The sequence below is a fragment of the Capra hircus genome, chromosome 2 (assembly GCF_001704415.2).
Source record: "Capra hircus breed San Clemente chromosome 2, ASM170441v1, whole genome shotgun sequence".
Classification (NCBI taxonomy): domain Eukaryota; kingdom Metazoa; phylum Chordata; class Mammalia; order Artiodactyla; family Bovidae; genus Capra; species Capra hircus.
In genome coordinates, this window is record NC_030809.1 from 9,226,868 (window position 1) to 9,253,052 (window position 26,185).

Genomic DNA, 26,185 nt, shown 5'->3' on the forward strand with positions numbered 1-26,185 from the left:
TCAACAACTAGAAGCCTATGGCGTAAATCACTCCATTTGCTTCATTCCTTTGTTCATTGAACAAAAGGGTCTTGAGTCTTAACCAGATGCCAAGCCTTGTGCTTGGTGCCAAGGATAGAAAACATGAGTCAAGGTCCCTGTCCTCAAGAGAACCATGGGTTGTGATAAAACAGACAGGTCGGATATCATTGTTCAGTGTGATCACTGGACTAGGGGTATCCAGAGGAGAATGTCTAACCGAGGAGGTGGGGACAAAGTTGTCAGGGGAAGTTTCCTGGAGGAGGTAGGGCCTCATCCAACTTCATTTAGTGTCTGTGTCTCTCCATTAGAATGGAAGTACCATGAAGGCAGAGATTTTGGTTTTGTTCACTGCTGTGTCCCCAGGACCTAAGAGACTACCTGGTACATAATAGGTGCTTGATCAATATATGTTGAATGAATGAATGAAACAGGCAAAGAAGAGGAAGAATTGTGATCAGAGGCAGGAGATCACTTGGCTCCTCTGGGTTCCTGCATCCTTTGTTTTTCTTCTAAGAAACCCAATCACTCTACACAGGGCCCTACCCTCACAGAGGCTCTCATACCCCTGTGTTGGTTTCACAACAGCCCAGTGAGGTGAGCTGGGCAGGTACGACTCTCCCTACTCACCCACGGGGAAACAATTCGTGATGGGTTTTTTGTTTGTTTGTTTGTTTTTTGAGAAGCCAACAAATCTATACTAAACACCTGTTACTGGGAGGAAGCCATGATGCTGGACCCCCTATCAGTCTATCTTCTCCATGACACTCTTGGGCTTAATGTTCTCTTCCTGGCTACAGACGGAGGTCTTGTCTAACTCGTTGGGACTCCAGCCATACTGCTCACTCGCACCTTTAGCTCGCTGCCCGTCAGATCCCCCAGCATCTCAGCCAGCAGCCAGAGACTGATGTGCTGATAAGTGACGCCCACGACATGGCAGATTTTGGACAGAGTCTTCGAAGCCGGTTATACCTTCCAAGAGACCCATGTTTTTATCCAGGGCTTACCAGAAGGACTAGAAGTGGCAGGTCCCCAGCAGGTCTCTGAGGGACAAAATTGGCTGGGTGGGCCATTCTTCCTGCCGCGCTTGCACAGCATGAGGTCAGCATGGGGCAGGTTGGTGAGGGCCTTTAGCAGGATCTGGGCAGTGACTGTGGTCTGGAGAAAGGCTGGGTACAGCTTCAACACAGCCAGGTTGGCTTCCAGATGATAAATATTCTCCTTGGCCTGCGTCTTCACATAGTGGTCCAGGGTGGCCAGGTTCTCAGGACTGTACCTGTCCATCCCCTTGAGTGACTTGCCCGCGTTTGCTCTCATCTGCTCAAACATCACCATGACAGCTGTCGCCTCCCACACCGGGGATGGAGCTGAAGACCCTGCCGGGCTGCATCCTCGAGAACTGGAGAAGTGGGGAAACTGATCTTTAGAGAGAAAAAGTGATTGACCTGTGGTCCTATGGCAAATTGGTGGCCTTGCTGAGAGGAGAACTCAGGTCTCCCGGCTCTGAGACCTGGCTCTAACCTGCTCCCCTGAGGGCAGCTCTGCCCTCCAAGGACCGACAGGGCTAGCTGGGTGTCTGGACCTTCACATCCGGAGAGGGGACCCAGAATCAAAGTGTAGAGAAAAACCCTAGTCCTGAGAATGGAGATGGTATAGTAACAGTAACAGTGATTAAGAGGAGGAGGAAAATTAGAACTTTTCTGTCGTGTTCAGTTGCTTCAGTCGTGTCCGACTCTTTGCAACCCCATGGACCATAGCCCTCTAGGCTCCTCTGTTCATGGAATTCCACAGACAAAAATACTGAAGTGCGTTGCCGTTTTTAGGAAGTTCAGTTGTTGTTCAGTCACTAAGTCATGTCCAGCTCTTTGTGACCCCCGTGGATTTCAGCATGCCAGGCTCCTCTGTCCTCCACCATCTCCCAGAGTTTGCCCAAATTCATGTCCACTGAGTCAGTGATGGCTATCTGACCATCTCATCCTCTGCCACCCCCTGCTCCTTTTGCCATCAATCTTTTCCAGCATCAGGGTGCTTGACATTTGTTTCCTCGTGTATTCCTCACCACAGCCTTATGAGGTAGATAGTCTTCCCCCTATTTAACAGATTAAAAAACTGAGCTCAGAAAGGTTAATTCACCTTTGAATTGTTTGAGGCCGTACAGCCAGTAAGCGGTAGAGCTGAATCATAAGCCGTCTGTCGAGCTTTTTTACCGTCTTTGGTCATCTGCAAAGAGCAAAGGATGTAGGACAAGTGTGATGCTGCGACGCTGTGTTCATGCTGGGAGCCAGGAGGACCTCCGAGCCCTGGCCGGGAGGCACTACCAAGGTCAAGCAGCTTCCTCCCGACCCCAGAGTCTAGAGATTTAGGTACCAGGAAGGCCCACGGTTCTGGCACAGAGCTTCTCTTGCTGCCATAGCTGTCACACAACAGACGCTTACGTAATGCCAGGTAGGTGCCTAGCATAGCTGGGTTGTACATGGAACCCAAACACCCAGCCTACCCCATTTATTGGGAATAAACGGGGGCACGTTAATAGCAACTACTTCACTGCAACCCAGCCTTGAAATCATCCTCAATGAGTTCTCCTGTGTCAGCTGAGTGTTTTGGTTCATAGCCCACGGCCCTAAAGCCAACCAGACTAGGGTCAAATCCCTCTGCCTCTCCAGCTTGCATCTTGAGCAAATTCCATGGCGTGTCTGTTTGTTTCCTTACCTCCTTCACAAAATAGGACTTGGAACAGACGTGGAGTTGTTATGGAGACTGTAGCAGACCATGTCTGGAAAGTGCTTAAGACAGCACCTAACCCAGAGAAAGAGCTGGATGAACGCAGATGTCAGGAGGGTTTTTCTGAGAGGTTCCGGGGACAGCTCTGTGGGCTCCCAAGCATGTCATCATCTGCCTTCATGGGAAGACAAGGGTTGGCAAGTCAAGGGTGTGGAAGCCAAGGGTGCTGCCTCTTGTGGGGCTCCCCCAGTGCTGGGCCAGCAAGTCACACCTACAACATGTTCTGTTCTCAGCGACGAAAAGGGTGTCCCACTCACGCCCCCAGTCCCGCTTTGTCAGCAGAGGGTGAAGCAGCTGAAACGGCACCTCGTGCTCTCCCATTCATCAGAGCCCTCCGTGGCGGCAGTTCCTTCGACTCTGACGAGTGGGGCCGCTGAGCGGCCCGACCCCGTGACTCTCGCTCAACCTCATGGGCATTTCATCCTCCTGAGGACTCCTCAGTCCCCACACACATGGGCCTGAGGGGTCCATGCTAACTCCTAATGCCTGAAGCTCAGCAGACTTAACACCTACTTCTGGCAACCCCAAATCTCCCAGGCTGGGTAGAAAAGACTCCAATAAGGGATAATGCTGAAGGCCTTTAAGGGACAGAGAAAGTGTTGCGGGAGCACAGAGCGGAGACTGCTTCTTCTGCCTGGACCAGGGAAGGCAGTCTCACCACATCACTAATGACTCAACCTGCTTTGCAGCTCCTCAGACCCCCAGTTTAGCCAATCAGACCTTCTCTGATACAACCCCTGCCCAGGCAACCGCAACATCTCCATGACCTCACTTCATCCTGCCAGGGGAGGTGGCAGGTTTATTACACAGAAAAGGAAATAAGGCTCAGAGATTTTAAATGATTTGCTCAAGGTCACAAAACAAGCTAGAATTTGAACCCAGACCCCACCCCAGAGCCTGTGCTCAAAGAATCACAGAATCACTTTAAAAACTAAACGAGGAGGTCTTCCCTGGTGGCTCAGTGGTAAAGAATCCTCCTGCAAATGCAGGAGACACGGGTTCGATCCCTGATCTGGGAAGAATCCACATGTCGTGGAATAACTAAGCCTGTGTGCCACAACTTTTGAGCCTGTGCTCTGGAGCTCAGGGACCGAAACCGCTGAGCCCCAGAGCTGCAACGATCAAAGCCCATGAGCCCCAGAGCCCGTGCTCCACAAGGAGAAGCCCGAGTTCTGCAGCAGAGTTGCCCCCACTGATGGCAACTAGAGAAAAGCCCATGCAGCGTGGAAGACCAAAAAACAAATAAGGAAATAAATCTGTATACGTACATTGAAAAAAATGCCGAATGAGCAAATTGTAGGGGACTTCCCTGGCGGTCCAGTGGGTAAGACTCTGCTGTTCCATTGCAGGGGATGTGGATTTGATCCCTGGCTGGGGAACTAAGATCCCACATGCTGCATGGCCAAAAAAAAAAAAAAAAAGTAAAAGTAAAAAAAAAATTAAATGAGCCATTTGTAAAAATACTTTGGAAAGCATATGAGAGAAAGTAAAGACACTGTTCATAGTAAATATATTTTAACTAAAAACATTTCCCTCATCTTGATCAAAACCCTCAAGGAATCCAAGGATAGTATCACCTCTAGATTTGGTCACTCTTAACAACACATCAGCTCCAGTACTCTTGCCTGGAAAATCCCATGGGCGGAGGAGCCTGGTGGGCTGTAGTCCATGGGGTCGCTAAGAGTCGGACATGACTAAGCGACTTCACTTTCACTTTTCACTTTCATGCATTGGAGAAGGAAATGGCAACCCACTCCAGTGTTCTTGCCTGGAGAATCCCAGGGATGGGGGAGTCTGGTAGGCTGCCGTCTATGGGGTTGCACAGAGTCGGACACGACTGAAGTGACTTAGCAGCAGCAGCAGCAGCAACAACACATCAGAGGCTTCCCAGGTGGTACAGTGGTTAAGAACCTGCCTGCCAATGCTGGAGACACAAGAGACATGGATCCGATTCCTGAATTGGAAAGATCCCCTGGAGTAGGAAACGGGAACCCACTCCAGTATTCTTGCCTGGAAAATTCCATGGACAGAGGAGCCTGGTGGGCTTACAGTCCATGGGGTCGCAAAGAGTCGGACACTACTGAGTGAGTGCGCACACACAACACATCAAAGGAAACCAAAGGGGTCAACATGAGGCATCTTACAGAACTGAGGGTCCTCCTTTCTGGACAGAATGGGCAGGCACAGATTCTGTTCCCTGTGGATTATGGCAATACCAGACTCTGCTCCGTCCTCAGCCAGAAGGAGCTGTCTAAAGTCCATTGCCCTGAGCAGCATCAGCAGTTGAGAAGGTATATGCACATTCAAGATGGGTTCTGGCGGCTCTTCCCAAAGTTTACTATGGAACACTTACAAAGTAAAGGTATGTTAGCAGACCCCTGCCAGGAGGTGATGACCTCCAGGTTAAAGGAGACAGCCCAGCCTCTCACAAACCAACAGAGGTGTCACAATTAACTGCTATAAGAAATGACCCAAAAATTGACTCCTATTTTGATAGACAATAAGCATTGAGCATCACAGTCACATGCTGAAATTACAAGTTGCAAAACATAGTAAAATGATCAAATCGCTTGACTGCAATTGAACACGTGGTTGGTGAATACATTCCTATGAAAGTGGAGAAATATTTGTTGAAACAATGCATATATGCATTGGAGACTAGTCTGTGAAACTTGGAGGAATTCTTGATGTGTTAGTTCAGGTCCTCTGAGAAGCCAGTGTCAAGAGGGGATTAGACGTGGGACTGATTTATTGGGGAAAATACCTGTGAGGGAAAATGGGCAAGGAGCTGGAGGAAGGTGGGAGAGCTGGCAGACCACAGTGCAGGTGAAACCCCCGTGGAAGACAGAGGAAGGAAGGAAGGAGGGGTGGGCAGGAAACACTTCAGACTGAGGTGCAATTCTAGGAAAGTTTCAGCAGAACCACTGGGGAGTCCTCAGTCCAAAACTGCCCATCGCAGGGACCTCCCTGGTGGTCCAGGGGTTAAGACTCTGTGCTTTCACTGCAAGGGGCATAGGTTCGATCTCAGTTTGGGGCACAAAGATCCCACAAGATGCATGGCTAAAAACTAAAACAAAAAAACAAAATTGCCCATCACAAGCTCCTTTGCCTCCCAGGATGGCCTTGCCTTGCTATGCTTGTCGAGTCAGTCTCTGCCTGAGAGTCACCCACAGGAAGTGTGGCCTCAGAGAGAATGTGGTGAAGGATTTCGGCCATAACGCTTGGGGCGCACATCACCCTTGGGAATGGCACACCATTTGGTAAAGGCGAGTGTCACAATAAGACCCATCATAGAAACGTGTTTAGTTTCTATTGTGCATGTACTTTTCCAATGCATTTTAAAAGAAATAAATATCACTAGCCTCAATTTTGTCAGAATATTCCATGAAGTCTCAGGAAACAGTTTAGAAAGTTCTGGATTCTGTGGATTCCTGGGCAAGGGTAGGTAACTGGGATTGTGGGAAGAGGACGCAGGACAGAACTGAGAGAGCTGGGTTTGAGCCTGATTCTGTCGCTCACTTGCTGTTGGAGCTTCTTTAAGTTGCTTCCTTAGTTTCCACACCTCAAAATGGGTGCAATGGGAAAAGAGTTCCAGTCAGAACCTGCTACTTAGAGCCCATTAAAGATTGACTCCTGGACAGAGGCTTCTATGGCAAAGTGGCTGCTTCTATGGCATCAAAGCCTGCTGGCCCTGCAACCCCTACCTTGAGCCCGCATGGGTGTGCCAAGCAGGGACCTTGTCCCCCCCACCCCACCCCGCTCTGTCCCTGCCTCCTCCTAAGCAGACTGGCTCAACTTCTGGTCTTGTGGTTTCCCTTTGTCAGCTGTCATAGCATCCGGGGGTGCTCTGGAAGGGGACTGTGGTAAGACGGGGGAAGGTGTCACCTTCCAAAATAACCCCGGTGGAGAGACTGGTGGCCACTTAGAAGCTGACTCTCACCACCACGCCGTTTCCAGGAAACCCTCAGAGGCTTGAATAAAGGAGGGGCTTTTAAGAAATGAAGCCTGCTGCAAGATCCTTAGGCTTCCTGGACAGATGGGAGACACGCCAAGGGGCTAAAAGTCCAACCACATTTGGAGGGGGAGCAGGGAGCAGAACCAGGAGGAGGGGGTAAGGTTGGTGGTGGGAAGGTATGAGATCCCCAACAGCAGGGTCTGGGTCTCCCCCAGAGGCTAGAGGTTCCTTGATGGTGGTGTCCTGGGCTCCCCATGAGATAAGGAGGCCCCCACAACGTGGGCTCTGTGTCTTGCTCGAGATCGGGCGTCTTAGGCAGGGGCTCTGAAGTACAGCCTCGTCCACTTGCCTGCCCAAGTCTAGCACAAAACTCCTTCCTGTCCCCCAGAAGTCTGCCTCGATCAGTTCCCCTCTTATCTGCCCACACCCATACCTCACCCTCCACCCGCCGGGGGTCCAGCCCGGCCACACGGCTTCCAGAACCTCTGACTGATTTCCAGCTGCCGCTTCCTCTGGGCTTGACTGCCTGTCTGTGGCCTCCTTCCCAGCACACTTAGGCCAGTATGTGTTTGTCTTTGTTCTCATCTGTTCAGTCCAAATCCTTCCTTCCTCTGCGAGGGGCAGAGGCCTCTAGCTGGCCCATCACCAGTGCCCCCCTGACAATTAGCTCTAACTCTGAGCATATACAAGTATCCATGAAACAGAACAGCGGCCACCCTTGACCGCAAGCTGTGTGTGTGCACCAGACACAGGGCTAACACTTCACACCTCGCATCTCAGGTCATTCCATCCTTCAGGACTATTACAGAAAATTCCCTAGTGGTCAAGCTGTTAAGAATCCACCTGCCCATGCAGGGGACACGAGTTGGCTCCTTGGTGGGGGAACTAAGATCCCACAGGCCTCGAGCCAGCCAAGCCTGTGCTCCACAGCTACTGAGCCCAAGCTCTGGAGGCCGGGCTCCACAACAGAAGCCACCGCAACGAGAAGCACCGCAACTTGAGAATAGCCCCAGCTCACAGCAACTAGAGAAAGCCCATATACAACAAAGAGTTTGTGTGCCACAACAAAGACCCAGGGCAGCCAAAGATAAATAAGTAAACAAAATAAAAAGAAAAAAAGACTATTAAGGAGCTCCCATTGTCCTCAGGCCCTTGTTGGAGATGCTGTGGTCAAAAGCAGACAATGGTGCTTGCCCTTCTGGAGTTTACATCCTTGCAACGACTCTGAGGGTAGGCATCATTGCTGCCATTGTGTATCATCTGAGGTGACAAAGCCAATAAGCAGTTTCCACACTCAAACTCACCTCTGTCCAAGCCTGAGGCTTTTTAGTAAATAGGAGATGTTAGACTTTATAATGGAGAAGGCAATGGCACCCCACTCCAGCAGTCCATGGGGTGGCGAAGAGTCAGACACAATTGAGTGACTTCACTTTGACTTTTCCCTTTCATGCATTGGAGAAGGAAATGGCAACCCACTCCAGTGTTCTTGCCTGGAGAATCCCGGGGCTGGGGGAGCCTGGTGGGCTGCTGTCTACGGGGTCGCACAGGGTTGGACACGACTGAAGCGACTTGGCAGCAGCAGCAGGCTTTATAAACTGAAAGCACTAGACTAACAGGAGCTGGACTCCGCCTAATACCTTCCGTCTCCAACATACTTGGCTCCCTGAAGAAATGGCTGATCTCAGGATGGGCGGGGGAAGGACAGGTGAGCCTGGACAGCTTGCTTAACCAGAAAGCAAGAAGTACTCAAAGCGCGATGAAGACACCAGTTTGAAGTGGGTCCCACTGGCCACTGGGGGCAATTTAAGCCTCAGAACAATGGTTGGTAATGGAGTATAAAAGAAATCCATGAATTCATTCCAATATAAAATGAACAGGGACTTTCCTGGTAGTCCAGTGGCTAAGACTCTGCACGCCCGGTGCAGGGGGCCTAGGTTTGATTCCTGGTCAGGGAACTAGATCCCCCATGCCACAACTAAGAGCCGGGGCAGCCGAATAAATAAAAAATATTAAAAAGATAAAATAAACGAATGAACAAATGGAGAAGGGAAAGCTCTTCTAACAAGTATAGAAAGATAGCATACTTAGAAAGTCAGACTTGGTAACCATCCAAATAATAATTGATTTAGGCAAGGATTAACAGTGGATACTAAAACTATGAGGCTAAAACTATGATGAAAGTTCATGAGAAACAGGATCTATGTCATCACAATGTATGGTGATATTTACTGATTATAAAGAGAAAGAATAGCAACTTGACAGCGGAGAAAACTGACACCTCAACCAAGTGATTCAAGTTCAACATACAGTCCAGCTCCAGTCCAGTTCAGTCGCTCAGTCGTGTCCGACTCTTTTCAACCCCATGGAATGCAGCACAAGGCCTCCCTGTCCATCACCAACTCCTGGAGTTTACTCAGACTCATGTCCATTGAGCTGGTGATGCCATCCAGCCATCTCATCCTCTGTTGTCCCCTTCTCCTCCTGCCTTCAGTGTTTCCCAGCATCAGGGTCTTTTCAAATGAGTTTTGCATCACGTGGTCAAACTATTGGCGTTTCAGCTTCAGCATACAATGGTTCATATTATTACTTATCTCCTGATATGGGGTATTGAGAAGATATATCAACATTTGTGATAATTCTGCCAAAAATGCAAACTTTCAATCTAATCATGAGGAAACATCAGACAAACCCTAGTGGAAGGATATTCTACAAAATAATAGGCCTATTATTTTTTAAAATGTCATGTCACAAAAGATAAAAACCAAGGAACTATTCCAGATTAAAAAGAGAGAGAGATGAAAAAAAAGGATAGAGATGTGAGAATTTGATGGCATGAGTGATCGAGTGATCCTGGATTGAGTCTGGACAAGAAATGACACTATTAGACCCTTAACAGGACAACTGATAAAACCGGAGGAAAGTCTGTAGGTTTCAGCGTATCATCTTGACTTTGATAACAGTATTATGATTAAGTTTGAGGATATCCTTGTATCTTTAGGAAGCACACTTTGACTCATTTAGGGGAAAAGGAGCATTATATCTCCAATTTACTCAGAAATAGCCAAGTATATATAGAAAGACTGGGAAGGGAAAGAGAATGATAACAAAGGAGTTAAATTTTTAACAGCTAGGGAATCTGGGTGAAGCGTGTATAGGAATTCTTTGATTATTCTTGCAACTTTTCTATGAATCTGAAACAATCTCAAAATAAAAAGTAAAAACAAAACAAAACAAAACATTTTACTACTAATTATCTCTGACTTTCCATGTAGCCCTATCGCTTTGGCATTCCTATTAATCATGAGTCCTCTACCTGGGTGGATGTGGACCACAAAGTAGGGGAGACTGATCGAAGGGCGAGGAAGGATCAGTTAGATCCAAGAACTGATCAGGAAGGATCAGTTAACTCCAGAACCAGTCAAGGTCTGGAGTGAGTAGTCAGCCTCTGGAACCCCACTCGGGCAGATGCAGGTCTTATTGGTCATCAAACTTTTACAATTTAGGACGCCCTCTTTAAGAAAAGAAATATAGGGGAATCCCCTGGTGGTCAAGGGGTTCGAAATCTATGCTTCTGGACTCTTCTAGTGGCACAGTGGAGAGGAATCCACTTGCCAGTGCAGGGGACCCAGGTTTGATCCCTGGTTCGGGAATTAAAATCTCACGGGCCTCAGAGCAACTGGGCCTGTGTGCTACAACTACTGAAGCCTGTGTGCCTAGAGCCTGTGCTCCGCAACAAGAGGCGCCACCCCAGGGAGAAGCCTGCGCACCAGATAGAGAGCAGCCCCTCCTCGCCACAGCTAGAGAAAGCCTGCATGCAGCAACCAAGACCCAGTGCAACGAAGTAAATAAATGTATAGTTTTAAAAAGAAACAAAGAAAGAAATCTGTGCTTCCACTGCAGGGGGTGCAGGCTCGATCCTTGGTGGGGGAGCTAAGATGCCATGTGGTGCAGCCAAATATATAAATAAAATTTTTAAAAAAGAGGTATAGGATTATAGGTATAAAATGTATACCCAAAGTGAACATTTATTTAGACTAAGAAAAAAAGTCATGATAAATCCCAAATTTCAAAACCTGAAAAATACCACAAACATCAGAAAATGTATTTGTATTAACTAATCACCTGGCACACCTCTTGGACTAACAGTTGGTATTTCACATTTCAGATGTCCAGCTGTGACTAAAATATCTCATTTGTGCACGTTTTATAAAAATACTTGAGCATAATGAGCATACGACTTGACTCGCTCCACAGCCCTGGGAGGGGCCCTGAAGTTTAAACTGAGTTTCACTTGTAGCCAAAAAGTTTGTGCTTAGGAATGGGGTGAACAGGAGTTCTCCCTCCCAAGCTTGGTTGCTCTAGAAAGGACCCAGAGACCTGCTGGCTCTCTGTCTTCATCTTTTTCCCACGAAAGGCAAATCTCAAGATAACTGGGTCTTGGAAACTGGGAGGCTCCAAGTGTGTGAGTTTCACAATAGAAAGGGTTAAAGTGAAGAGAAAGTCGCTCAGTCGTGTCCAACTCTGAGACCCCCATGGAATTCTCTAGGCCAGAATACTGGAGTGGGTAGCCTTTCCCTTCTCCAGGCGATCTTTCCAACCCAGGGATCGAACCCAGGTCTCCCGCATGGCGGGATTCTTTACTGAGCCACAAGGGAAGCCCAGAAAGGATTAAACCTCTGATCAAAGCTGGATGTAGCCACAGAAGCAGGCTTCTTTCCTTTCTACTGAACGGGCCCTGATCTTTTCCTAATTCATGTTCTGAAGCCCATTGTCCCCTTTGTCTGAAAGGCAACCCCTACACACTCCACCTTCACCTCTTTGCCACGTTGTTACCTGGTCAAGATTTAGGCATCTGTTAAGTCTCAGTTTAAAAGGCAGCTCCTCAGGAAAGCTTCATCTGATACTCTTTAAATTAAATCAGTAAAGATTTATTCTCGTATTCCTACCCTGCCAGCACCACGGAGTCCAGGACCTTGCTTGTCTGTGCGTCTGGTTGGTGCCTGAATGGTTGCAGTCCATGGTACCATGGTATAGTGTCTGGTGCACAGTGCTTGACACACAGTTGTGATCAAAGAGTATTTTTGAACGAAAGAAGAAAATTCTGAGGGGTGAGGAAAGGGGGAAATGTAGGGGCAGAGCGCCCCCTGCTGGACACTTGGAGTACCAGGGACTCAAGACCCCACTCTAGAGGAAGGGGGTGGTACATTTCTTAGCTGTGGGTTAGTCTTGGCAACCACAGTTCGCAGTTCGCAGTTCAGTCGCTCAGTCGTGTCCGACTCTTTGCGACCCCATGAATTGCAGCCACAGCCTAATGCCAATACTCCTACTGATTTATGCCTTCTCACTTCTATTAGCTCCACAACTCTCCTCCTGCCCTTCAGAGCACAGTCGGAGCTCTGCACCCATTCTCCTCCACACTTCAAACCACCTCCAACTCCATCATGACCATCACCTGAGCTTCCCCACAATTAATATCATCCAGTCCTGGACCTTTAACTTTGATGAGAATAGGCCCAGATTCTTCCATCGATCCTTTCCTCCTCGTCCCTAACCAATCAATCAGAAGTGATTGGCTAGGGCATTGGGGGCGGGGGGGGGGGGGGGGGAGGGGGGAGATGGATGTGGGAAAGGAATGGTGAGCAGGAAGGATGGAAAGCAGGTGGGATGGGGTGGGTTAATGTGCTTCTGAGACAGGGGTCTGCTAATATGATGGCCAAAACAACGTGTTTGTTCTTTAGGGATGTGAGAGATGAGAAGGTACTTGGTATGCGATATTCAGAAAACAGGGAACAAGGAATTTCCATCTACTGCCTTGATTGAAAAAGCATAAAATGGCTCCAGATTGGGACTTCCCTGATGGGCAAGTGGTTAGCACTGTGCTTACAAGGCAGGGGCCGAGAGTTCAATCCCTGGTTGGGGAACTAAGATCCCTTGTGGTGCGGCCAAAAAGGAAATGCTCTTGATTATACAGCACAACAGGACAATAGGGGAGGGAAACCGCAAAAGGAGTTTGACCTAACAGAAATATAGGGCTTCACTGAGGGGGAAATGGGGCTCAGCAAACAAGATGAAGGCTCAGATAGGAGATTAGGGGTTCAGTGAGCGGAGTCAGGGCTCCGTGCTAAAGAGGTGGGAGGATACAGAGCACAGCAGGAAATCTTGGGTGAAGGTAGGAAGGGGAAGAGGGCGGAGGTCAAGCAGAGATAGAGGTCTCGGTCCTCCTCTGGTTGGGGGTACGTTTCTCAGTAACAGTTCTGTCCCTGGCCCTTCCCCCAGTGGGGCTGGGGAAGAGTGACAGTTACTTAATGACCCTGAGTCCCACTTGCTCTTCTGTGCGCCCTGTGGTCACTGGAGGGCTAAAGGGGGCTGAAGCCAAAGTCTGGGTTATTGATCTCTGGCCCCAAAGGTCAGCTTCAGGGGCAGAGGGGATGGTGCGGCCGCAGCGGGAGCCTCCGGGGACCCTGCAACAGTGGGGCTGTGCCTCACTGCCTGGTTTCTCTGTCTGCGTCCTTGGCTCTCCGTGATCCGCCCTCCCTGCCTCCCCTTCCTCCCCCTCCAACTCATACCTCCTCCAACCAGTCCTGCCTGACACTGTTGCCTGTGAGATGTCAGACTTCTTGTGTCTGGATTTTGGAGTAGCTAGAGAGCACGAAGCAGGGACTTGGCCGGAACTACTATTATTTTCTTATTACTTAAAATACTTACTATCTGGCTGCGCCGAGTCTTAGTTCCGGCCCACAGGGTCTTTGATCTTTGTTGCAGCATCTGGGATCTTTAGTTGCAGCATGCAGACTTTTAGTTGCAGCATGTGGGATCTACTTTCCTGACCAGGGATCCAACTCAGGCCCCCTGCCTCGGGAGCGTGCAGTCTTGGCCACTGGACCACCAAGGAAGTCCCGGATGGAGTTATTTACTGTCCACAAACTCTTCGGTGAACTCAGCGGGAAAGTGCCAATCTGGTAGTCAAGAAGGACGGCCACAGTTTGCAGTGTGACCTTGGGGAAACCACTTAACTTCCAAGGATCTTAGTCTTCTGGTGTAGAAAATCAAGGGAGTGAATCAGATGAGCTCCAGTATTCCTTCAACAAACAATGTAAGATTCTAAGGAGTTAAATAATAACAGGGAGAGTAAGGGCTAGGGTAGAAATTAGGTTAGGTTCAGAAGATGATAAAAAAGAATTTTTGGGATTAGAAATAAAGCCTGGATTATAATGTAGGCCATTAGTAGTCATGGACAAAGGTCCGTCTAGTCAAAGCTATAGTTTTTCCAGTAATCATGTGTGGATGTGAGAGTTGGACCATAAAGAAGGCTGAGTGCTGAGGAATTGATGCTTTTGAACTGTGATGTTGGAGAAGACTCTTGAGAGTCCCTTGGACTGCAAGGAGATCACATCAGTCAATCCTAAAGGAAATCAACCCTGAATACTCATTGGAAAGACTGATGCTGAAGCTGACGGTCCAATACTTTAGCCATCTACTGCGAACAGCTGACTCACTGGAAAAGACCTTGATGCTGGGAAAGACTGAAGGCAGAAGAAGAGGGCAGCAGAGGATGACATGGTTGGATAGCATCACTGATTCAGTGGATGTGAAGCTGGGCAAACTCCAAGAGATAGTGAGGGACAGGGGGGCCTGCCATGCTGTAGGAATATTGGAATACTAGACACTCATTTAAATGAATGTCAAATGAATGAATTCATTCAAATGAATACAGGTCATTCATTTACTTGTTCAACAAACTTTGAATAAGCAATCACTCTATTCCAAGCTTTGTGCTATAGGCTGGACGCACAATGAACAAGACAGACATAGTCCCAGCCTCATAGGGTTTACGTTCTAGTAGCCAGGGCTTCCCAGATGGCGGTAGTGGTAAAAAAAACCTGCCTGCCAATGCAGGAGACAAGAAACACAGTTTTGGGAAGATCCCCTGGAGGAGGAAATGGCAACCCTCTCCAGTATTCTTGCCTGGAGAATCCCATGGACAGAGGAGCCCATCAGGCTATGGTCCATAGGGTCACAAAGAGTCGGACACGACTGAAGACTTTGCACCCACAGCCAGTGTGAGAGGAAGATAAATAAGCAATATAATAAAGTGGAGGCAAACAGTTTGTTACGGTAAGCACATGTGAGAAGGGTGTTGGCTAAGTGAGTGGGCGGAAGCAAGGAGATTCCTGGAGAATGTGTGACGGACACATTTGGAACCTAAAGAATGAATACGGACCAGCAAAGTGAGGTAGGAAAGATGACGCTGCAGGCAGAAGGTGAGCATGGGAACACCAGGGAGAAGAAGACAGCAAGGCACACAGAGGCCTGGAATGCTGATTGTGAGAGGTGTGAGGAGCACAAGTTTGGAGGTAAGTCTGGTATTAGGGTCAGAGATCTGCCTCACCTGCTAAACTGAGATAACCACATGCCGCTCATGCCTCCCTCCGTCCCAGCGGCCCTGTTTCCCAGGGTCTGGTGAGATGATGTGATGTATGGGAAAGCACTTTGTGGCTGGAAAAGCACTGTACAAAGTGATGCAATGGAAAGAAGCTGTGGATCATTGAGGATCAAGCTAGAAAAATCTGGCTTTAGGCTAACTTGCGCAGGAACAGTGGGAAATTAACCAAAATTGAGGCATTGAGCTTCAATTTGTCCAAGGTTACTCACGTGTGTGGACTTCCCCGATGGCTCAGCGGGTAAAGAATCTGCCTGCAATGCAGGAGATGCTGGTTTGATCCCTGGGTTGGGAAGATCCCCTGGAGAAGGAAATAGCAACCTGCTCCGGTATTCTTGCCTGGCAAATCCCATGGACAGAAGAACCTGGTACAGTACATGGGGTCGCAAAAAGTCAGATCCGCCTTAGCAACTCAACAGCAATGCAGCTGGGAAAGGGTGGGACTAGGGTTTGAACAGAAAACTCGATCCCAGAGTCTTTGCCCAAGAGGGAGGGAACTTGATCTAAAGTCCCCAGTGGGTAAAGGGTATTGACATCTGCTTCAATACAATGGAAGAAAGAACCTTCTAAAAGTCCTATCAAGGGATGGGGAAGGTTTCCAAAAATAATATGCTCTTTGTGACTGGAGGTTTGTAAACTGAGTCAAGAAAATAGTTGATCTCAACCTTGGGGTCTGGCAGGGAATCAGCTGATCTGCAAGGTCACTTTTGGCTCTGAGAGTCGGGCCCTGAGGATCCTAGATCTCCCTTCTCTTGGCCCCATGCCTCATCCTTCAGTAGGACAGCCGTGGGAGCATCTCTTGGCAAAAACTCCAAGTGCAGTTTGCATTCAGGAGAGGCCATTGGAGAGAGGGACGGTTTGCCTGCATCTGTCCCTCTCTGCCCTTCTCCCCTCACGGCCAAATCACAGGAGCCTGGTGGTGAGGAGACGGAGAGGTGATCCCCTCTCATCCGAGCGGATTATATGGAGTTTGATGCTGTCTCAGCTGTCATTTCTGAGATGACGTGTGGTCTAGTAATTAGAAGCATAGACTATGACATTAGACACTTGCTGTTACCCCATTCGAAAATGAAGACAGTCAGAAAGAGAAAGACAAATACCGCATCATGTCACTCATATGCGGAATCTAAAATACGACACAAATGAATACATCTATGAAACAGAAACTGACTCACAGACATAGAGGGCAGGCTTGCTGTTGCCAAGGGGGAGGGGGTGTGGAGAAGAGAAGGGCTGGGAGTCTGGGATTAGAAGGTGCAAGCTATTACCTGTAGGAGGGACAAACAACATCCTACTGTGTAGCACAGGGAACTGTATTCTATATCCTGCAACAAACTATAGTGGAAGAGAATATGAAAAAGTATATACATGTATATATGTATAACTGAATCACTTCACTGTACAGCAGAAATTAGCACAACATGGTAAATCAACTATACTTCAATAATAAATTTTTTAAAATGGAGGTTGTTGGGGGATTACACAAGTTAATGTAGGGTCTTGACAGTGTCTGGAATGTGGTGAACACTCAAACATTTTAGCTCTTTCTCTGTTGTTACTTGCTGGGAGAATTTGAGGAAGTGATTCAAACCGTCTGAACTTCATTTTTCTCTTCTGTTGAATGAGAAGATAGCAGCTCCCTCAGAGGGTGGTAGGAGGGGGTGATACTCAGCCCAAAGTAGAAGTTAACAGATGTTATTTCTCCCCTTCCTCTAATGGACGGAAGTCAAGGACACCTCGACACCTTTGTACTATTCTTTGCTCTGTAATCATCACAAATGAAAGTGGGAAGAGGCCTTGGAAATCGTAAATTCGCTCTCCCAATTGACAGATGGTGAAACCAAGGCTCAGAAAAGAAGAGATTTACTCCAGGTCACACAGTGAGTTAGGGATTGAGCTAGGACTAGAACCAGAACTTTTTACCCTACCTTCCTAACTCTGTATTTTCTTTTTTTAGCCACACCTCGTGGCATGTGGGATTGTAGTTCCCTGACCAGGGATTGAACCTGTGCCCTCTGCACTGGGACTGCAGAGTCTTAACCACTGAACCACCAGAGAAGTCCCTCTATCTCTATTATTGACAACATGTGGAATGAATGTGTGATGGAAGATTGACTGAAGGGAGTACAGGTCTCTCTGGATGTCTTCACACAGACAGGGAGTACTTGCCCACGTGGGAACCAAACTTTGTGGCTGTTCACTTTCAAGCTTCCTTGCTTCCATTTCTGCTGCTCCTTTCCTCTGTGATGTCCTGCCCTCCCCTGGCTTTCAAACTCCTATGCAGGGTTCAGTGCAATGCCACCTCCCCTGGGAAGCCTTCCACATCATATAAAATGAGTCAGCTTCCATTGTTTCCACAGTGCGTCGTATCTGCCTCGATTATATGTCTCAGTCACAATCTGATGGGATATAGATCTTTTACACGTCCTTTCCACTAACTTTCTCCCCTAAACAGGGAAACCGAGGTACAGAAACCAATCCTGAGTGGGAAGCCCCACTCCCTGATTGAGAAAGGAAATACTAGGAAACCTGAGTTTCTAGTTCTTATTATTAACTAGCTAAGGAACTTGAACAAGTCACCTGGATTTTAGGTCTTGTTTCCACATTTACCAAATTAGGTTGGGGGGAAGACAAAGTCAGAAGATAGTAATTTGTAAGCCTCTTTTATTACAATAGAAGAAGTGAAGTGTGGATATTTTTAAAGTTTATTTATTCGTTTATTTGTTTTTGGCTGCTTGAGGTCTTCGTTGCTGTGCACAGGCTTTCTCTAGTTGCAGTGCGTGGACTTTAGGGTGCATGGGCTTCAGTAGCTGAGGCTTGCAGGCTCTTGAGCTCGGTAGCTGTGGCCAACAGGCTTGGCTGCTCTGCGGCACATGGAATCTTCCCAGACCAAGGATTCCTTGTGTTGGCAGGCAAATTCTCAACCACTGGACCACCAGGGAAGTCAAAAGTGTAGATTATTGAATCCGAATCTGAGTTCCAGAATCAACCGACCAGTGTTTGAATCCTGACTCTTATCACTTACTCTGTGACCTTCACCGAGTTACTTAAGTCCCCTATGCTCAGCTTCATCTATAAGAAGGGAACAATAACCCCGCCTATCTCATACATTTGGAGTGACAATTAAATGTGATTTTAATTTATGTAAAGCACTTAGCACAGTGCCTGGCACATGGAGAACCTTGAAATGGTGTTAACTATCAAATTTTTCTTTTTTTACCATTGATAAATCTAGGTTCACAACCTCAGAATCTAGAAAAGACATCTCCAACCTCAACAACCTCAGAGCAAGTGAAGTGTCTTTCTTCATTTTGCAACAGAGCAGAGTGGTAAAGAGTATGGCTTTGAAACTATCAAAAAAGTAAGGTTAAAAATCAGTAGGCTCAGACTTGGAAGGCCTAGCATATTCCCCTCCTGAGCAACCTTTCTTGGGCAGTTACTTGAGGATGCTATCCAAGTGTGAACCAAGAAAAAGATTGGCATGGAATCCAGGAAAGCGTGGCTCTGTCCACGGTAGTGAGAGGTTGTGAAGGTGATAGGCTGACTGCTGTGAAACAAGTCCAGAGGGCAACCAGGAGGGAAGTCCTCAAGAAAGGGCTTAGTGGAAAAGATAATATGATGGAGCCCTTGAAAATGGTTGAAGATATTTCAATGACTAACCTTGTGATGAGGAGGTTAGAGTCCAGGGTGAATTAACAACAAAACAAAAGCCGCACAGTCTAAGAAAAGAATTGTTGTCCTAGTATACCACTTGGCAACGCAGTGAACATTTCCATAATTATGACAGTGTAAACAGTGTCTATCAGTTTAGTTGAAAATGGTGATTTAACTGTACTGGGAGGAAAAGGCAAGGAGAAGTAGGCCTTGTACGCAAGGTTAAGTCCTCATCCACCGTAACATGAAATCAATAGATAATATCTAAAATTGATAAATCAAGGAACGGAGGTACACACATATTATTTACAGACGTGGAAATATTCTCCAGAAGAAATGACTCGTGGGAGTGGAGGGGGTGGGGTATTCAGGGTGCTGTTGTTTTTCATTATAATTCTTTCAATACTAATTGATTTTTTTAGCCACATGCATTAATTACTTTAACTGCTTAAAAAAAATACAGAAGAAGAAAAATATCAGAGTAAGCTAGATCTGGGATGCACTCTTTGTGATTTGCAAGTCGCTTAGCTAAACTGAGCCTCAGTTCTCTCACCAGTAAAATGGGGATCATATTAGGATGGTTGAGGACATAAAGAGGCAATCCACAGAAAGCACTCAACGCAGGCTTGGTACAAAGTCAGCTCTCAAACAGCAACTGCAGCATCAGAGAAGAGTGAGTTAAGGACCAGGCTAAAGTAGCTTTGGGGTAATGCAGCATTTGGTTAGATCCCCTGCCTTGGTACATGGTACATGACTATCACTGGACACATACAAATGGACACTAGGGGAACCACAGCTGGGTGAATTGTGCCTGACAGGCTAGAGTCACAGTAGGAACATTGAAAAGATCAGCAGTCATGGGGGAAATTACAGCTGGGCTTGGCAAGTTCCACTGCAAGAGAACACCTGCGGAGTGACCGTCGCTGGACAGTGGGCTCCAGCAAGCTCATCATTTCCTCCTCTGGCTTGTACCTTGTGGGGGATGTGTCAGAAGGAAAAGATTTAGAGGCTGTCAGGGTGAGGGTCAGAGGTCAGCTGGGGTCAGGAAGTCTATTTCACTGAGGTCACTCTAGTCTCCTTTCAATGTAATGAAGCCATTATTGGTGAAAGCAAGTGCCTGGCGTCTTGCTCTGTGAAGCAAGGCCCACATGGGGAGCAGAACTGAAAGAAGGAAGGGGACTCCCTTGGCTCACCCTCCCTCTGCCAATTCAACAGGCCTAAGAGGTGAGAGGTGCACAATCCCGCTTGATGTAGGAAGCCCTGGTCCTTGGAGAGGGATGAAGATGACAGCATGGGGTGAGAACAGATTGTTTCTCAGAGCAATTAGGAATGGGGTCTCTCTCTCTTTCACACACACACGCACAAACACATACACACATCATATTGCTTTAGACAGTCAGAAATGGGAGAAATGCTTGTCTAACAGCTAATCCAACTCCCTCATTTTATCCTTAAAGGGTAAAGCTGGGGGCCTTTCTTGAGGTCACAGAACAAATTAACAGGCTGGAACTATATATACTATGTGAAATCTGACTCTTTGCGACCCCATGGACTCTAGCCCACCAGGCTCCCCTGTCCACAGGATTTCCCAGGCAAGAATAATGGAGTAGGTTGCCATTTAAATTTTACTTAATTGTTTGTTTTTTGTCTGTCCCTCTCCTCTAGAATGTAAGCTCTAGGAGGGCAGGAGCTTCATCTGTTTTGTTCACTGATGTATTCCCAGTGCTTCCAACAATGCTTCCTGACACATTATACATGTTCAATAAATATATGTTAAATGACTTAGCGAATGAGCAGAAACATTGCACACATCATATTCTCTTCCTCATGAATCACAGAGCATATTACCGTACTAAAAGCTATGCTGCTGCTGCCGCTGCTGCTAAGTCGTTTCAGTCGTGTCCGACTCTGTGCGACCCCATAGACGACTCCCCCGTCCCTGGGATTCTCCAGGCAAGAACACTGGAGTGGGTTGTCATTTCCTTCTCCGATGCATGAAAGTGAAAAGTCAAAATGAAGTCGCTCAGCTGTGTCCGACTCTTAGCGACCCCATGGACTGCAGCCTACCAGGCTCCTCCGTCCATGGGATTCTCCAGGGAAGAGGACTGGAGTGGGGTGTCGTTGCCTTCTCTGACTAAAAGCTATACAAAGTCCTATATAGGAAGCCTAGTTAACATATCATTTTCCAGATGATTTCACTATAAAGACCTTTAAAAAATGGTAAGGTGTATTAATCATCCTATGGAACTAGTATCCTGAGGGACACATTGTGGAAAATACTTTTCTCAAATGCACACCATCACTCATATTAGCATCAAGGTTTTAACGCCAGCCACCCCAGACCCCACCGCAGGGTTCTCAAAACACTTTAGAAATGCAAACTGGATGTGGACGATTGCCCAAAAGAGGAGCTGTTTTGGCTCTGTTCAGCTCTTTGATTTAGACGGTCAATGAGTTTGGGGGAGGGTAATCAATAAACGGCAGACTACAGCTCTGGTCCAGGGAAGAAGAATCACACGCTTGGGTTCTATTTACTGATTATATTGAATATACAGTCTTTCCTTACAGCCTTTTTGTTTGCACATAGCTTGTTTCTCATTGGTAAAATGGGGACAGTACCAGTCATGATAACAATATACTGGGACTGTGGAACGAATGTGAACTTTGGAATCAAATGTATGGGTTCAAATCTGCCTCTGCCAAGTATTAGCTGAGTTACATTACCCAAGCTAAATTGATTCATTAGGCTTGTTTCCTCTCCTGTAAGGTGGCAATATTAATACTTATTACATAGAGTTATTGACAGGCTTGAATGAGATAAGAAAAGTGCCTCGATAAATAATAGCTGTTATTACCTATCAGAATATAAGCCCCACAAAGGTGGGATTTTTGTTTGTGTTATTTATCGCATCACACAACACCACCTGCTATGGAGGAAGTGCTCAGTAGCTATAGATATACATATATATACTTAATGGTGATAAGTTACTATTATTACTAAGACCTCTTTCAACTCTTCCTTTTATGGAGATATGAGTCTACACAAGAGGAACTTAGCAAGGTACTTTAAAGGAGAGATGCTCCTTGTGTTTGGGAGCTGATGCTGAGTGGTAGATGAAGGTGGGTGACCCCGCACCCACCTTGGCTGACACTAAACTGTTAAGCAGGTGGTATCTTCTGCTTCTGTTTTCTCCAGCACAGCATAGACTGAGAGCTGAGAATCTCTCTAGACTCCGGGTTTTCTTATAACACCTTTTTATCTACAGCCCTGATTCAGATGTGTTCCTTCTAGATCTTTCAGGTAGTGTTAGGAAAGGAGTTTGGAGAAGGAAATGGCAACCCACTCCAGCATTCTTGCCTGGAGAATCTCATGGACAGAGGATCCTGGCAGGTCATTGTTCATAGGGTCACAGAGAGTTGGACACAACTGAAGTGACTAAGCATGCATGCATGCTCTTTGTGTTGATACTAGACACTACACTATAACTTCTTGGATAGTAGGAAATGTTTGTTCTTTACTTTTGGGGATACATTTTTGGTCATTATACTACTTGGTACATATTATGCATCTAGTTCCTCCACCAAATGTATGAGCTAGCACAATGCCTGGATCATGCTGCTAAGCTGCTAAGTCGCGTCAGTCATGTCTGACTCTGTGCGACCCCATAGACGGCAGCCCAATAGGCTCCTCTGTCCCTGGGATTCTCCAGGCAAAAATACTGGAGCGGGTTGCCATTTCCTTCATAGTAGCTACCTAATAAGTTTTCACTGAGATGGGGACCCAAGAAAGGAAGAATGTTTAGTCAGGAGCCTCCATCTCCCATGTGGAAACAACCCAATGGGGATGAGGAGTCATTTATGTTGGGAGCCATGTGTCCCTTCCTAAAGCATCCTTTGCCTCTACATATGCAACTTCATGAGGTCCTGACTCTTCCTGGGTTTAAACTGCTTAGACTTGAGAGAGGCAGCCTAGAAGAATAAGTATTATGACTATTGTAATAATATTCATCATTTCAGTCAAAACCTATTCATCAAGAGGGAGGGGACATAGGTATATCTGTGGCTGATTCATGTTGATATTTGGCAGAAAACAAACAAAAAAAATCTGTAAAGCAGTTATCCTTCAATTAAAAAATAAATAAAATTTAAAAAACTATTCAGACTGGTATATATAGAATGGATAAACAACAAAGTCCTTCTGTTTAGAACAGGGAACTATATTCAATATCCTGTGACAAACCATAATGAAAAGACTAAAAAGAATGCACATATATGTATAACTGAGTCACTCTGCTGTACGACAATAACTAACACAATGTTGTAATTCAACTATACTTCAATCAAAATAAATTTTAAAACCTTATTTAGGAAACTCTTCTTTTTAAAGATTTATTTATTTTTAATTTTTGGCCACACCGTGCAGCTTGTGAGATCTCAGTTCCCTGATTAGGGATCAAACCCACAACCCCTGCATTAGAAGGCTGAGTCTTAACCACTGGACCACCAGGGAAGTCTCTCAGGAAACTGGATGTCTTCTGTGGGCCGGCCATTGTGCTAAGTACTGGTAAGGACGAGCGAGAAGGTGCAGAAAGAAAACACAGAAATGGTTCAAGTCCTCAAGGATCAAATGATCCACCAGGTTATAGGACAAAGAGACAAACGTGCATAATAGCTGTAATAATAATAGTAATAATTTACATTGTTAATGGCTAACTATATGTTAGACACTTTTAAAAGCTTTACTTACATAATCTACCTTTATCCTCATGATAACTCTGAGAGTTAAATCTTCATTATCTCCATCGGGCAGAGGAGGAAACCGAGGCATAGAAAGCATATAGCTTTCAGAGCTATAAATAGATGTTCGAACGTAGATTCCAATGCCTGCGTTCCTATGAAAGTGAGAGTGAAAGTGAAGTCGCTCAGTCGTGTCTGACTCTTCGCGACCCCATGGACTGTAGTCTACCAGACTCCTCCCTCCATGGGATTCTCCAGGCAAGAGTACTGGAGTGGGTTGCCATTTCCTTCTCCAGGGGATCTTCCTGACCCAGGGGTCGAACCTGGGTTTCCGGCATTCCAGGCAGACGCTTTAACCACTGAGCCACCAGGGAAGCCCCATAACTGGTGTTAATTAGAGAAATAATATTGAAAAAAGATTAGTCTCTCTAGTCTTATTTTATGTGAATTTAAAAATATTATCTCCTCTTTCTTCACTCTGTGGCCACATGCACCGTTTTTCTGAAGGGGAGCTTGAGATACTTACACTACTCTCACAGCATCATGTATGGCTGGAAATGCCCTCTCTTTAGAGTGCAAGAAAGTCTGTTCATTCGTCTCCAATGTGTCAGAGTCTCTGAGCTGGTGGGGGCGGTTTAAGAAGAACCAGGTTTTCTGAGAAGAGCGTGGAGGTGAGAACTCAAGAAGGCATTCTCAAAACTGGGAGCTGGGAACCAGGAGAGCGGGTCTTTATTCAGCACCGTGGACAGAGCTCCAGCCGCCCTCAGGACCCTGGACAGTGAAGCTAGTAGAGCCTGCCTGGAACGTCTCACTTGAAAGCAGACCAAGGGAAAGCAGAGCGCTAAATTCTCTTGTCCCCACTTTTCTTCAGCCAGACCTTAGTCACCTGCTCCTGAATCTTGGGAAGAGAGATACTGAGAGTGGGTACATTTTAAGGGCTCTAGTAAGGGGAGGAGATAAGACTTAGATGGGGAGGATTATGTAAATAAAAAACGGTTTTGGCTGATGTACTTGCACGACTCTGGGAAGATCTAATTTAGAGTCCTCAGTTGGGACTGTCGCATTGTTAGTGGTATTCTTAATAATTTGTATTTTTTAGGCTGAGGGCCACAGTTGTCCTTTTTCTCCCAACTTCCTACCCCCCATTTCTTACACTGAAGTTTTAGTCCCTTGGAGAGCACTCTTGACAGGAGAGAGAAATAATCTCTCAACAGCCCCTTGCTCTCCCCTTCATCTTCCCTTTTCCTACTCCCACTCATCCCTGTTCTCTATTTCTCAATTTCATAAGAGCGCGCGCACACACACACACACACACGCGCGCGCGGGCGGGCTCAGGAGCACGAGAGGTTCTGCACACTTAGTGGAGACGACTGAATTCCCAGTGAGCGGATGCCCCCGAAAGCAGGCTCTGTCCCTTTAAATGGGTTGTAGCAGTGGGGGAGGGGAACTGGCCGGAGCTGGCATTGTCCAGTTTGAACTGAGCACCGGAAGTGAAGGGGCAGGGCCAGGGCCGTGCACTGAGCCCCGGGCCATTGTCCATCTCCGACCAGGGCACTAGCCACCCCCCTGGCCAACCCTCTTTATCTCTTACCAGGGGAGGCTAACTCTTCAAAAGAGGAGAGTCCCTACTCCAGTTCCCCCACCAACCTCACTGTGGGGAAGGGAGCGCACTTAGAACAGGACTCTGAAGCGAGGAGCGCCTGGGAACCTAAAAGTGTCTGGATCCCAACCACGGATGAGGATGGGATGGCCATGGGGGCAGGATGAGGTCAGCTGGTGGAGAAACACACTTTAAGCCTCTTTCGGTTCCTTCTTATGTTCTCTTGGGAAACTCCACGTGGGTCAGATTTTAGACAGATTTGGAAGGAAATGAGGAAGAATTCTTTACACGTAATCAATTGGGAGTGCTTTGAGGGATCCAGAGAAACTCGGTGGGAAACTCAGAGACATTCAGAGACAGACTTAGAGAGGCTGCGCCTAGGTCAGCAGTGGAGATCGGCCCCGCTGGGTCTCCCACCTCCCCCTGCTTCCCCATCCAGCTTCCCAGTGTCCTGAACTCCAGGTCTATCTAAGCACACGGGGGTGGGGGGCGAGAGCGGGTCAGCGCCGAGCTGCCGGGTCAGCTCTGAGGCCTGAAGGGGAAGGGAGGGGGAGGGGCGCTCCAGGGCTGGGGGAGGGGGAGGGCTCATCCATTTCTCCCTTGACAGGTGGTTTGTGTCTCTGATTGGCCAGCGCTGCCAGGCTCACACCTCCCTCCCCCCCAACTCTCTGGAATGTATAATTATCTGCACGGGGGGTGGGGGTGGTGTATAAGTGTGTGTGTGTGTGTGTGTGTGTGTGTGTGTGTTAGCAGTCACGTGGCTTTAAAACTGCACCCCCCCGCCATATGCCCCCCACCTGTATGCTGCTTTGGGGACCCCCGCCTAGTTCTTAAAGTGCAGGATCCCAAATTCCCGGGTACTCAAGACTTGAAGGGTTGACGGCCCCAATCTCCAGATGTGCGTGTGGAGAGGGGGTGTCAAACCTCTAGGTTCTGAGAAGGGACACCCCAGAGGTGTCAGAGAACGCCGTGGTGGGGGAGGGCCAGAGCTAGAGCCGGA

The 26,185-nt window shown here is 47.3% G+C and overlaps 1 pseudogene; it reads right to left on the reverse strand.

Moving 5' to 3' along the window:
* Window positions 730-1,353, reverse strand: LOC102170005 (annotated as a pseudogene).